Below are 12604 nucleotides of genomic sequence, written 5' to 3' on the forward strand. Positions count from 1 at the left end.
TATAATTTATATATAAATGTATATTTATATATTAATATATATATATTTATATATATATAAATATAATTTATCTATAAATATATAGTTTATATCTTGTACATCTGCCTCCTCCTCCTGCTCTTCCTTATTCCTAATCTTCCTCCTCCTCTTCCTCCTTCCTGTATATATACATAAATATATATACAAATATATCAATAAAACATATAAAATATATATATATAAATATCTATAAAAATATAAATTAAACATAAATATTAAACCTTAGGAAAAATATTCGTCACTGGGCGGGTGGCGACGCCCCACCCCATCACTACCCCAACCCCAGGCTGGATGGAGCTGGGAGCAACCTGCTCTGAGAGGCCCCGCAATTAGCCGGATCGCCTAATGAACATAACCCATGCCAATGAACACCCCCCCCTCCCCCCCCCCCAAATTAACCACCAGCGGGGCGCGCCAATTCCCCCTTTAGCCCCGCCCCCTTCGCGCTAACCCCGCCCCTAACCCCGCCCCCCTCCGCGTTGACCACGCCCCCCCTGGCGCAGCGCGCCCCGCCTGCGGCCGCACCATGGCGGCGGCGGCACCGGCAGCGGGCGGGCGGCGGCGGGGGCGCCGCTGAGGGCCCGGAGCCCCCCCCCCGCCTTGGAGCCCCCTCCCCGGAGCCCCCTCCCCAAAACGCGGCCGAGGAGGAGGAGGAGGAGGAGGACGAGGAGGAAGCGGCGGCTCCAGCCCCAGCCCCAGCCCCAGCCCCGGCTCCAGCCCCGCTGTTGCTTCTCCCCCCCCCCTAACCCGCCCCCCCCGCGGCCCGTCAATGGTCGCGGCCGCCGCGGCCTCGCAGCGAGCGGAGCGGCGGAAAGCGGGGGGAAAACGGGGGGAGCACAGGGGGTGCCCGGGGGGTGCCCGCCCGGCCCCGCTGCACAGAGGTGAGAGGGGAAGGGGGGGACAGGGAGGGGGGGAGGGAGGGCTGGGGGGGTCCTGTACATCCTCCTCCTCCTCCTCCTCCTCCTCCTCCTCCTCCTCCTCCTCCTCCTTCTCCTTCTTCTTCTCCTGCTCTTCCTTATTCCCAATCTGCCTCCTCCTCCTCCTTCCTAATCTTCCTCCTCCTCCTCCTCTTCCTCCTCCCTAAGCTTCTTCCTCATCTTCCTCCTCCTCCTCTTCCTAATCTCCCTCCTCTCCCTCCTCTTCCTCCTCTTTCTCCTCCTCTCCTCCCAGATCTTCCCTCGCCACCTCCTCTTCTTCACCCCTCTCTTCTTCCCAATCTTCCTCCTCTTCCTAATTTTCCTCCTCATCTTCCTCGTCTTCCTCCTCTTCCTGCTCTTCTTACTCCTCTCCTCTTCTTCCTAATCTTCCTTCTCCACCTCCTCTTCTTCTCAATATTCCTCCTCCTCCTCATCGTCATCTTCCTTCCCCTTTTTTTCCAAGTCTTCCTCATCTTCCTCTTCTTCCCAGTCTTCCTCGTCTTCATCCCCCTCCTCTTCCTCCTCCTCTTCCTCCTAATCTTCGTCTTCCTCCCCTTCCTGCTCTTCTGACTCCTCTCTCCTCCTCCTCTCCCTAATCTTCCTTCTCCACCTCCTCTTTTTCCCAGTATTCCTCCTCCTCCTCATCTTCCTCCTTCTATCTTTCCTAGTCTTCCAAATCTTCCTCCTCATCTTCCTCCTCCTCATCTTCCTCCTCCTATTCTTCCTAGTCTTCCTCATCATATTCCTCCTCTTCTTCTTCTTCCTTCCTTGTTTTCCTCCTTCTCTTCTTCCTCATCCTCTTCCTCCTCCTCCTCCTCCCCATGTCTGCACAGGGCTTTCCCCCATTAACCAGCCCCAGCACGGGATTTGGGATGGGGTCACCGCTATGGGGCCAGCACCGCCTGCCCCCACCCCACGCGTGAGCCATGGCTTGGGGCCGGGGACCCTCCCACCTCCCCCATCAGACTCTGTGGGATTGCTGACAGCTCCCACCCCAATATCAGGGCCCTAAAACTTTACGGGGCCGGCGTGCACCCGAGGGCTTTGCCGGGCGCTCCCACACTCACCCCCGCTCCTCCTTTCTCAGCGTAGATGTCAGCAAGGATGGAAAATGTGACAGGAAGGAAGGGAAGCTGGGTTTAGGTTTTTTTTATTTTTATTTTTTATTTTTTTTTTCCTCCTGCTAAATATGGAGCGACGTTAAAACCCCGAAGAGCGGCGCGGGAAGGAATCCCAGCCCAGCTGGGAAGTTTCGCAAGGAGCAGCGGGGGCCGTGCCCAGAGCTTCGGGAATCCCCCCCCACTCCCCCATCCCTTGGCAGGGGGTGCTCCGAAAATACTCGGGGATTTGGTTTCCCGTCCGTGCTTTGGGATAAATTTTATAGGGGAGAGATGGGGAGGACCCCGGCGGTGCCACCTTCCCCCTCTGCTCGCTGTGGGGTTTCTCGGTCTCGTTCGCAACCCGATTTTTTTCCTTTTAAACCCAACCCAACGCCTCGTCTGTTCCCGCTGCTGCGGTGGAAACCTTTTAAATGGGAGCAGGTAGGAAATGTCCGTGTCCGTGGGCTGATTCATCCCGTTGCCCTTAACTCCTTCCCTGCTGCTGCCGGGCTGCTTTTAGGGCCGTCGGAGGTTTTGCTCCCAACCCCTCCGGGTATTGGGATTTCCTCGCCAAACGCTGCTGTGGGCCTGGTGTTTCGGGGTGGAAATGGGGTCGGGGGCGCTCTGAATTGGGTAACTGGAGCGTCCTATTAATCCTGAGGAGGGATTAATATTTAATATTAATATTTAATTAAATACTGGGGGGCGCGCCGTGGTGCTTAATCGGTGCGCGCAGGGATTAGGGGCAGATTTCCCCATAAGTAAGCGGTTCCCTGAGTGTCTGGGGTGATTTTTTTTGCATCTTCCCTGGGAACAGCTGGTCCTCGGCGTGGCTTAAGGACCTTCCTATTCCTCCAGCAGCCATAAGTGTGTCAGCCACACAGGAAAACAGGCTGTTTTCCTTTTGATAAACCCATAAAAACCCTTGAAGCCCCCTTTTTGGGCACAGGGAGTATCCACACGGTTGTCAGGTGGCTCAGCCTCAATTTTTCTCCATCCGACTCCTTTAGGAGCCCTCGAATTTCACCAGCCTGCTCCTGGAAGCTGTGGTGAACACCTCTGCGCCTCCATCCCCTATTCCCTAATGGGATTTTTGGGGCTGGATGAGGGGTGGAGGCCTCCTCGGGACATCAGTGAGGCTGTCGGGGTCGGGGGGCGAGCTCTTTTGGTGGCAGAAACCAGGATTTGGGAGCAGAGCGTGGCTGCTGGTGTGTCCCAGCACGCTGGGAGCGTGGAGGCGGCGGCTCTAAACCCAACAAGGGGCGAGAAAACCCCAAATCCCTCAGGCTGGCCGCCCGCCTGCTCGCTGGGGCGCGCGGGGCCGCGTGCCGTCGGAGCCGTGTTTATGTTGCAGGAGCTGGCGAGGAATGAATGAGCCATGGCTACAGAGCAGGAGGCGCTTGGGGAAAAGCCTCGGACCTCCTCGTCCCCTCCCCAAAACGAGGATTTTTTGTCGCCTGCCTCAAGCCGTGGCTTTTTTTCTGCTCCGTCTGGGCGGGCAGGCTCCTTCCCCTCACCCTCCTGACCCGGATTCGGAACGCTGGGGGGTCCGAAACGCTTCGAGGCTGGAATAGAAATGAATAAAAACCTGAGCAGAGAGGTCCCGAGGAGCTGGAGCCGCGTAGCAGCGTTACGAACGGAGCTGGACGTGCTGCAGCTTGCAGGCTCCGCGTTGGGTAAGGGTGACGGGCAGCCCGGGCTCAGGTCTGAGCAGGGAATCCAGCAGCACCCGAGCGCACTCTGGCTCGGCGAACCTCCCTTTTGGATGCCTGCCTGCCCCTGCTATCCCCGCCCGGAGGTTTCGAAATGACTGGGATCGTTGGGATGAACGAAAACCCGAGGGTTTGGCTCAATTCGGGCTCCACCCCGGGGTTTCGGAGAGCGTGACACCGGCTCCGAGTGCCGCTGTCGACGGCGTGCGCCCCGTTGGGCACCTCTTGCTTCCCCCTCTGCAGCAGCAATCGTGTCCTCGGGGGTTTTCAGATCAGCATCGGCGTGACCCGAAGAGAGGTGTGGGCACATCTGCGGGAGGTTTTTCTGTTTACTCATCCTAAAAAAAAAAATAAAAGGAGAGGAAAGGGAGGACCTGCAGAAGCGCCGCAGGCCGGGCGGCGTGAGCTGGGAAGATCCGAGAGTTGGTGTGGGGAGAAAATGTGGGGCTGAGAGGCTGGAGGAGAGCTGCTGGAGAAGGAAGGGAGTCGGGGAAGGAGCAGCGTGCCTCGGCGGCGAGAAGAGGTCGGAGGAGGAAAAGCCAAGGGTGAAATTCAGGTGGGACGGCGAGGCAGAAGGCACCACGAGGGCGGCACGGCGGCACGAGGAGCTTCTGAGCGGCGGCGCTCAGCCCTCGGGGAAGGAAATCTGAGTGAGAGGAGAGCTATGAGGAACAGAATCTGCTTTTGGTAAAAAAAATAAAAAAAAAAAAAAATAAGGAAAAGCATTTTAGTGGTTTCCACGGATTCCAGCGGCGCTCTGGGAAAGGGGCAGCCTTTTGTTCCAGGCACCGAGCGCGGCGCGGGGATGTGCTGGCACCAAACCTGAGGGTCCGGGCTGTTTCCTGAGGCAAAATTTCCCTCGCTGCTTCCATGCCAGCAGATAATCACCTCCGTTTTGTTCCAGCAGCGAAGCACCGAGGGATGTGCTGGAGGAGCTGGAAAAAAAAAAGGGTTTTGCGTTCGGGTGAGCGGATCCACCGAAACCTCTCGATTTCACCCGTCTCCAAACTGGCTGCTGGGAATCACAGAGCCTCGGACGTGGGAATTCCTTCTTGTGCACGTGGTCAGGCAGTCTGTAAGCAGAAATACGGCCCCAAATCTCCCCCCCAGCCCTCTGTGGTGCCGGGTCAGCAGGGCGCTGCTTTCCACCCCGCAAAAGCTGCGGCTCCTAGGAGAGGCGAGTGCCACATGTGCCACATATCCCAAACGCTGAATGCGGGATGAATGGAAATGAGTTGGGAATGAATAATAAATCGGGGACGCGCGGATAATCCTCCAGATTTTCTCTCGAGGAGGCTTTAAACCTATTTAGGTACAGACAGAGAGATGTTGTTAATCCCAGGCGCCGTGTACAATTTGCATCCTCATTCAGACGGCGGGTCGGGGACGAGGCAGGGTCTTTGACTCAGTGGCAGGGGCTTGTTTTTAGGTACCCTGGTGGCTGGCAAACTACCTTGGAGGTGTTGTTGTGTGTCTATTGCTGTCTGAATTTGCATTTGGGCTCCGACAGCTTGCACAGGCTGGCAAAATCACCCCGGGCAGGCTGTCCACCTGCCCCTAGGGTGATGGAAAAACCTTTTCTGTCGCATTACCTTCTTATAAAAATCTTTAACCAGCTCATCTGGCATCGTTTCCATTCCTGGACTCATCTAATTGCTTAGGTAATATTTGATTTATTTTTTTTTACTTCGAATCCAGCGGGGAGCTGGGGGTGAGAGCTCCAACCCAGCCCCTAGTGAGGACTTTGGGGCAGTTTGAGGCGAAGTTTCTCTCTTGAGAGAAGTTTCTCACTGATCTATGGAGATAAGCGAGAAAGGGTGAGCCTGAGTTCGATTTCCATCATCCAGCATGCTTAAAGGAGGTGTGGGACGTCCGTCCTGCAGCCTTGTCTGTCCACACAACGTGGTCTTTAAGAGCATCCCCTCCTCTCTGGGGTCTCGAGGACGCCTTTCTGGGGGCTCCCCATCGCCTCCGTGCTGAGATTTTCCTCTCCAGACCAAGCGGAGCGAAGCCCAGCCCTCCCCAACACCCTTCTGAACCGTAGGGCTGAAAAAAATTACTTTTTTTTTACCTCTGAAAGCCGCTGAAACTGGTGACTGGAGGTTCACCTGCGGTCTGGGTGTGAGCCTGGTGCGGAGGGTGAGTTCAAACCCAGCGATGCTTCGGCTCGCTTTGGGTGAGAATCCTGAAAAATCACGATTTGAGGCTTCCTCGCGGCGTTTCTCAGTGCGGCTTCTTATAGGATGAGTGGCACGGGGAAGGTGCTGTGCCTACCGGGAGCTTCATTTCGGGCTGTTCGGTGTCCCAGAGCTCAAGAAACGTGGTGCAGAACGGAGATTTAAGGGAACTCTTGATGCTCGGTGTCGAATTTTTCCGGCTCTGCTGCTTCACGAAGGCGATGCAGCTTCAGAAAGGGAGGTAATTAATGAATTAATGAATTAACATGGGCTTTCAGATCGGTGCTGAGGCCTCCCACTTGGACACGATGCTCTGTAGCTGTGGCAGCCCCCTCCAAACCCTACAGGCTCTGCCCCAATCCCCTTGGGAAAAGGGTCACAAGGGGGGCAGATGCGGTGCTGTGTCATTTTGCTGCCCACCTTTCGGCTGTGATAATGCATTTTTCTGCACCAGGATTAGGAATTCAAGGGTAACGCGTTGGGTTTTTTAGGGTGGAAGTACCAAAGTGGCTATGGGGTTGAAAATCTGTTTAGGGGGTTGAGTGCACTGTAAGCATCAGGGACATAAAACTGCCTTCCTGCTGCCCTCCACAGTAAAAGGCTCTGCTCTGGAAGGAATCACGGTTCTCCTACTGCTTTCCCTCGACTTTTATTTATTTATTTGTACATTATTAAGCCTTTTCTTGCAAGAGAGCCTGGCTGCACCAAGCCTGGGCTGCCGACCTGCATCCCGGTTACCCGAGAGATGCCCCATCAGAGACCTGCCACTATTCCAAGTCCCCCTAAAAATGAGTCTTTCGGGGACCTTTTGTAGCCCTTCAGTGTTCTTCTGTGTATTTTACGGCCCCAATTTGTCTGTGGTTGTCTGATGTGCCCCCAAATGACCCCTGGGTGCTACGTTAGAGTCAATTTTATCATTTTTTTATAACCTTACCTCACCTGGTTTTGGAAGCTGGGAACTGATTTTGCTTTGAAGTGGTCAGAACATTGAATAAAATGCTTTAAAGCTTACGAAGTATTCAAACCATGTTCTCCAAGTCGCTCCCGTGGTGGGTCTGACCCCAAACCCTGCCTCCGGGCTCTGTCCCGGTTGCAGGGGCGCTGGGCACAAGTCGGAGACCTGGGGAAAACGGGGATGGAGAGGTATAGAGGAGAGGAACTGGCTGTTTGCAGTGCCTAAACCCATTCTTACTAATAAAAGAGCCGCTTTAGTCCATGTCTGAGCCCAGGTTTGGTTTGTCCTGTTGTGGAACTAGCTCTGAAATTCATGGGTTTGGGATTATTTCCTTGCCTTTTTGGCGCAGAGCCCGGCACAGAGGATGCGTTATTAAGAATAAGGCGCCGAACCTCAGCATCTTTGGCAGTCGGGCTTAGCAGATTTCAGTGCTCTGCTCCTGTTGGCACGTAGCAGAGGTGAGCCCATGCAAGATTTCGGTGTTTTGGGGTTTTTAAAAGCTTATTTCTCCGTTCCCTCTTTCCTGCACGTGCCGGACCGCGTCTGATTTAGGCTGAGCCAGCTCAGGCAGGGGCGGCCGTGGGATTGCCTGGGCACGGGGTGGTGGAGAAGGGAATTTGCTCCTGGTTTCATCCATTTATCCTTAACATCTGATGCGGAGGACCCCGAGTAACCCACAGCAGGGCTCGTGACTGCGCCGGGTGCCCCGACCGCCTGCCTTCCCCTCCTTCTGCTGGGAGGAGGTGGAAATGTGGAAAGCAGATGTGACCCGCCGAGGCGATCTTGTTTAACTCTCTGCAGCCAGCTGTTCCCAGCTTGTAGGGCTAATTTCCACTCCGGGTTATCCAAGAACTACATCTCGCAAGATGTGTCGGGGACGAGGAGCTGAAGCTGCCTTAATTTTAGCCCCGTGCGCGTTGCTTTAGTCAAGGAAATTCGGGTATTTTTTCGAAGACAGCTTTCTGGGAGGGATGCTCTTCCCTTGCAGGAAGGCAGGGGCAGCCCCAAAATCTTCTTGGGATGTGAGCAGCGAGCTCTGAAGGATGGGTATGAGTTTCCCTAACTCCTTTTGAAAAGCAAGCTGTCCCTGCAGCCCCTGCCGGATGCCGTGTGACGGGAGATGCTGTGATCAGGCTGCGCCGATAATTGCCTTTATAATGGGAAAGGCAGAAGAGCCTGAAAATTAAAAAAAAAAAAAAAAAGTTAAAAAAACAAAACAAAACCAAAAAACCAACATCGCTTTTGACATTTGCAATCGGTCTGGGCAAAGCATTAGGAAACAGCGTGCTCCGGGGGCCGAGGTGATCTCATCCATCTGATTTTAAAGCAACAAGCTCCCGTGGAAACTCTTTTTTTTTTTTTCTGTGCCTATTCCAACGTGCTGGCTGCTGCCCTGATTCTCCCCACACACCATCCTGGTGTAGCCAGCGAGCCTGGTTAAATTTCTGGGCTTGTTATTTGTGTTCCTATCTGCCTTAGCCCCGTTCCCAAGTAATCAGTAGGAAAGGAAAGAGAAGAAAAGCTGCTGGAAGCGCTCTGGAAATCTGCCTGCATCCAGAGGAAAGCTGCTCGCCTTCAAGCAGTTCGCCCCACACCTTGGCTCTTCTGGTTTCTGTAGGGCTTCCAGCCCTATAGGGACGTGTCAGGGTGAGGGTCCAGCATTCATCCGTGCTTTCTGGGTTTATTTTTGAGAGAGGGGTCTGGCGAATGGATCTGTGGACTTGAACTTCCCCATCGCTGCTCCGTCGTTCCTTGGACGAAGCGATCCTGATGCTCCCCCTGCTTCACAAACACCAATTCTCCCTCCTGGTGGACCCGTAGGGCTGTGCAGGATGGAGCTGGGCCAGGGCAAACCCAAGGGTCGGACGGCCCCGGAGCTGTGGGATATTGGAGCCAGAGCCCTGCAGCTCGGGGAGGGATTTTGCTGCGCTCGCAGGATCCTCCCCGCTCCTTTCCGTAGCCACCCCCTGGGTGGGATTGAGCCCAAGGGGGCTTGGCCTTGCAGTTGGGATGCAAACAAGCCACCTGCACCAAATTCCTGAAGGTTTCCCTTCAGTTAGGGTTTGGTTTTCCCCCGTTTGGCTTGGTCGAGGCGCTGGGCTCGTTTCTCCTGCGTAATCCGAGGTGTGGCTCGGGCTTTCCCCAGGGGCTGCTGCTCTCTCGCTCCCATTCTTCCTCCCTCCTGCTACAGGCAGAGAGGGCAAGAGGCTGAATTTCCAAGCTCTGAGTCGTGCTGGGGTGTTCAGGCGTGCATGAAGCAACAGAGGAGACGCTTACGTGGAATTGAGCGCGGCCCCTCTGCCTCTGGAGGCTTTAAAATTGTTGAAAGACTTCAATTTTGGTGAAAGCCACCCAGAGGAGTGAAACCCTGCGTCCTCCTGACCCAGAAAGAAAAGAAAACTGAACGGCCGCCTCTAGCAGGGGGAGTTGTGGTGGTGTTTTTCTCATTAGCTGGGGTAAATGAGCACCCCAGGGCTCTCAGCAGCGTGTGCTCAGTGGCGTCCTGGTGTTCTGCAGCCTTGTAAAGGAGCAGAGATTGCCCTTGCCTCTGTCCCAGTGCCAGTTTTCCTCCCGACCCCTTCCCTTTCCCGTTTCCAAGTGGCAGAAGCAGCTTGCCCTGCTTGCTGCGGGCGCTCCCTGTGCCTCTCCATCTCCCCCGTCCCATCCCTGGTTCTTCTCAGGGATGGAGAGGTCCCGCTCCTAGGTTTTAGTACTCATTTTTTATTATTATTGCTTCCTTCAGAGCTTTTAGAGACGGAGTGTGCGTTCGCAGGAGTGTCGGGATGCTTCGTGTTGGCAGGACGCTGCGGTCTGGCTCTTCCAAACCTGAATTTTGGGTATCCTGGCTCCAGCCGGTGGCATCAGGGAGCTCTGTGTGGTCTCTCCACGGATAAATCTTCATAAATCATCATTCAGCACTTCCTTTGGGTTGATTGCCACATCATTTAAAGCACAACTGAGTAAATACTGTGAGCATTTATGGGGTCATGGCTTTACGGTGCCTACCTAAAGCCAGGCAGAACGGCCGATTTAGGGCAAACTCCTACATTTGTAGGGTTTTTTTTTGTAAGGCCTCAATGTCTCGGGCCCGTCCTTCGCATCCAGGACGTTCACATCTCTCGTTGCTCGTCCCTTCTGCCTCCGAGGAGAACATAAGGACGCGTGGGGATGCTGCAGGGGAGCGTGTGTGCCCGGGTGCCTTGGGCTTGTCAGCGCGCAGCGAGCGCCGTATGGAAAAGGGTGCTCGTGGATACGGGAAGCAGCCAGGCTGAAGGCAAAGCAGATGGGGCGCACAGACTGAACGAGCCTGTTGAGTTTGTGCTTTATGAATTAGACACGTTATCAGGAGTCATCTGTATTTTTCTTTCTTTTTTTTTTTTTTTCTCCCTCTTTTCAAACCAGTTCTTCTCGCTTCTCGGCCCGCGGAGCGCTAATGAGGAGCGCGGCGTGAAGCTGGGAGGTTTGTAGGGCACTGCTTGTTTGTGTTGGCGTGGGTTTAATGCTGTGAAACCCGGGGCTGACGGCCCCAAATGTCCCCTTTTGGGGCCGCCGGCACCCTCTCGGGAGCGTGCCACCAGCCGTGTGAGCGCCTCCGTGCCATGGGGCGAGCTGCCTGGGGGCATCGTGCTCCCCTGGGTGGTGGCTGGATAAATTCGTGGAAGGGTCCCGTAGCCAAAAGGAGCCCGTGCTGGAGCCTGGGAGGTATTTTGGGGTGAAAAATACCAAAATGCCTCTGGGCAGCGCTGAGCAGAGCCTGGCTCTGGCCTCTCCGCACCTCCCTGTGGGGTTTGGTGGGCACGGAGGGGATCCCAAACCCTCCTCGGAGGGGATCCCAAACCCTCCTCATCCCCAAACCGAGCAGCCCCGGCTCTCCCTTGTGCCTGCACGGTGCCAGCCACCCTAACGGGGTGCTGCTGGCTCCTATCAGCGAGTTCATCAAGTCCCTGGGCGCAGGGATGCTTCCTTCCTCCTTTTTTTATTTCAGGTTCCTCGCTGCTGCCGAAGGGCCGTGGGGCTCGGTTGCCTGCCCTGCCTGGTGCCTACGAAGGTTAAACCCCAAATAACCCTTAAAAGGGTGGCTTTGGGGCACAGGCTGCGCTTTCCTTAACCCCCCTGCCTCTTTACAACCTTCATCAGCCGGGATAAAAAAAGTCGGGACCCTCTGCTCGTGTCAAATTTGACCAGCTTGGCCTCCGCTGCTAGGGCGAGGGAAGAAAAACCTCCGGACCGCTTTATCTGCGGCCGTCCGAAGCTGCAGATAACGTTGAGTCACCACCAAAAGCCTCAAAGCAAAACAGATGCGGAGCTCCTCGTGGCGAAGCGTTAGAGGCACGGGATGAGCAGCACGGGTCTGATTTGAACCCAAAACTTTTAATTTTTGCCTGGCGGCTTGGGCAGAGCAAGGTGCCAGGCAAAACTCAGCCCCTGTCCGGGCTGACAACCCCCCACGCGTTTTCGTTACAACCTTTCCATTTTTTTCCCCTTTTTATTTTTTTTTTTTTTAATAGGTCTTTTCCGGCTTGACTCATTCTCGCTGTAATTGTAACCTTTGCTCCTGGGTGGGAAAAACAATTATTTGGCAGGGCATCGGGCTGGGAGGGGGGTTTTGTCGCTGCCTTGCGGCTTGGCGTTTGGCAGGTCGCTTTTTTAGGAGCGTTTTGGGGCTGGAGGTTGTGGTCCTGGTCCTCAGAGGTTAAGAGAGCCGGGCTTATGGCTCCGTAAATTTATAGATTTTATAAATTAGGAGAAAAACGGTGAATCTGGGTGCAGCTGGCATGTTTGGAGACCTGCGTTCTTTACCAGAAATTAATTTTTTTTAAGCTAAGATCAAGCTGGGGTCCCAAGAAACTTTGCTCTTTGAGCAGCCAACGCTGGAACCTCCTGGGGATGCTCCTGGTCGAGGTGTTGTGTCCCCATCCCTTTTTTCACCCTTTTTTTTTTTGATATCAATGGGGACCCGAGCCCCTGAGCCAGGCTCTGAGTCTCGCATCCCATTTCGGGGAAGAGGAGGGGACACCAAAGCTTGTAGGGCGCCTACTTTCTCTTCATTCTTGCATTTAATTGTTCGGGATTGGGCTCAAGAATCTCTCTGTCAATATGGGGAAGCTAAAAATTCAAATAATGGTTGTGGGGATGGGAGCAGAGAGGCCACCAAACTCCACACCAGGGGAACGAGCGGGGTCCTACAGGGAGTTTGGGGATGTTCAGGGCTCTTGGAGACCTGGGGACGGGTCCAGCCCTCTGTAGGGGGATTTGTGTGTATAACCGAGTGAGATTTCACAACCTGCAGTGCCCGGTTGTTGGATGCAGCGCTGTTTTCTGTCCGTTTTCCCCCCTCGCTTCCTCCTTTCACCTTCCCAGATCTCTCGTCGGAGCAAACGCCCGGGACTTTGATTGTTCTGCTCCTTTTCTTTCTGGGATAAATGCGTTTTGTTTGATTTTTTTCCTAAAGCCTGGTTTCCTAGAGCTCTGCAAAACGCTGGCCTTTGAAGGATTTGTTGTAAAAGGCCAGGGAGGGAGTCCTAATTCAGGTGCATCTCGTTATCCTTTCCTTCTCTAATTATCTCTTCATCCTTTAAGGACCGACCGAAGCTACGAACGAAGGACGCTGATTTCTGGCTGTGAATGCAGGGTTAATTCTTAAACAAAGCTGCTTCAGAACGGCGTTTTTATGCTTTTTTTTTTTAATCTTTAGGGGGAAGGA

The 12604-nt window shown here is 54.4% G+C and overlaps 1 protein-coding gene across 1 annotated transcript in view; it reads left to right on the top strand.

The window, feature by feature from the left end:
• The first annotated feature begins 570 nt into the window (after nucleotides 1-570).
• The window catches only part of PTPRA (protein tyrosine phosphatase receptor type A), an 80077-nt gene continuing 68043 nt past the window's right edge, over nucleotides 571-12604 (top strand). Inside the window, exon 1 of the mRNA XM_084286547.1 lies at nucleotides 571-920. The gene's annotated coding sequence lies outside the window, so the exon portion shown is untranslated. The remainder of the gene's footprint in view (nucleotides 921-12604) is intronic.

This window comes from Netta rufina (genome assembly GCF_964035555.1).
Source record: "Netta rufina genome assembly, chromosome: 4".
Taxonomy (NCBI): Eukaryota; Metazoa; Chordata; class Aves; order Anseriformes; family Anatidae; genus Netta; species Netta rufina.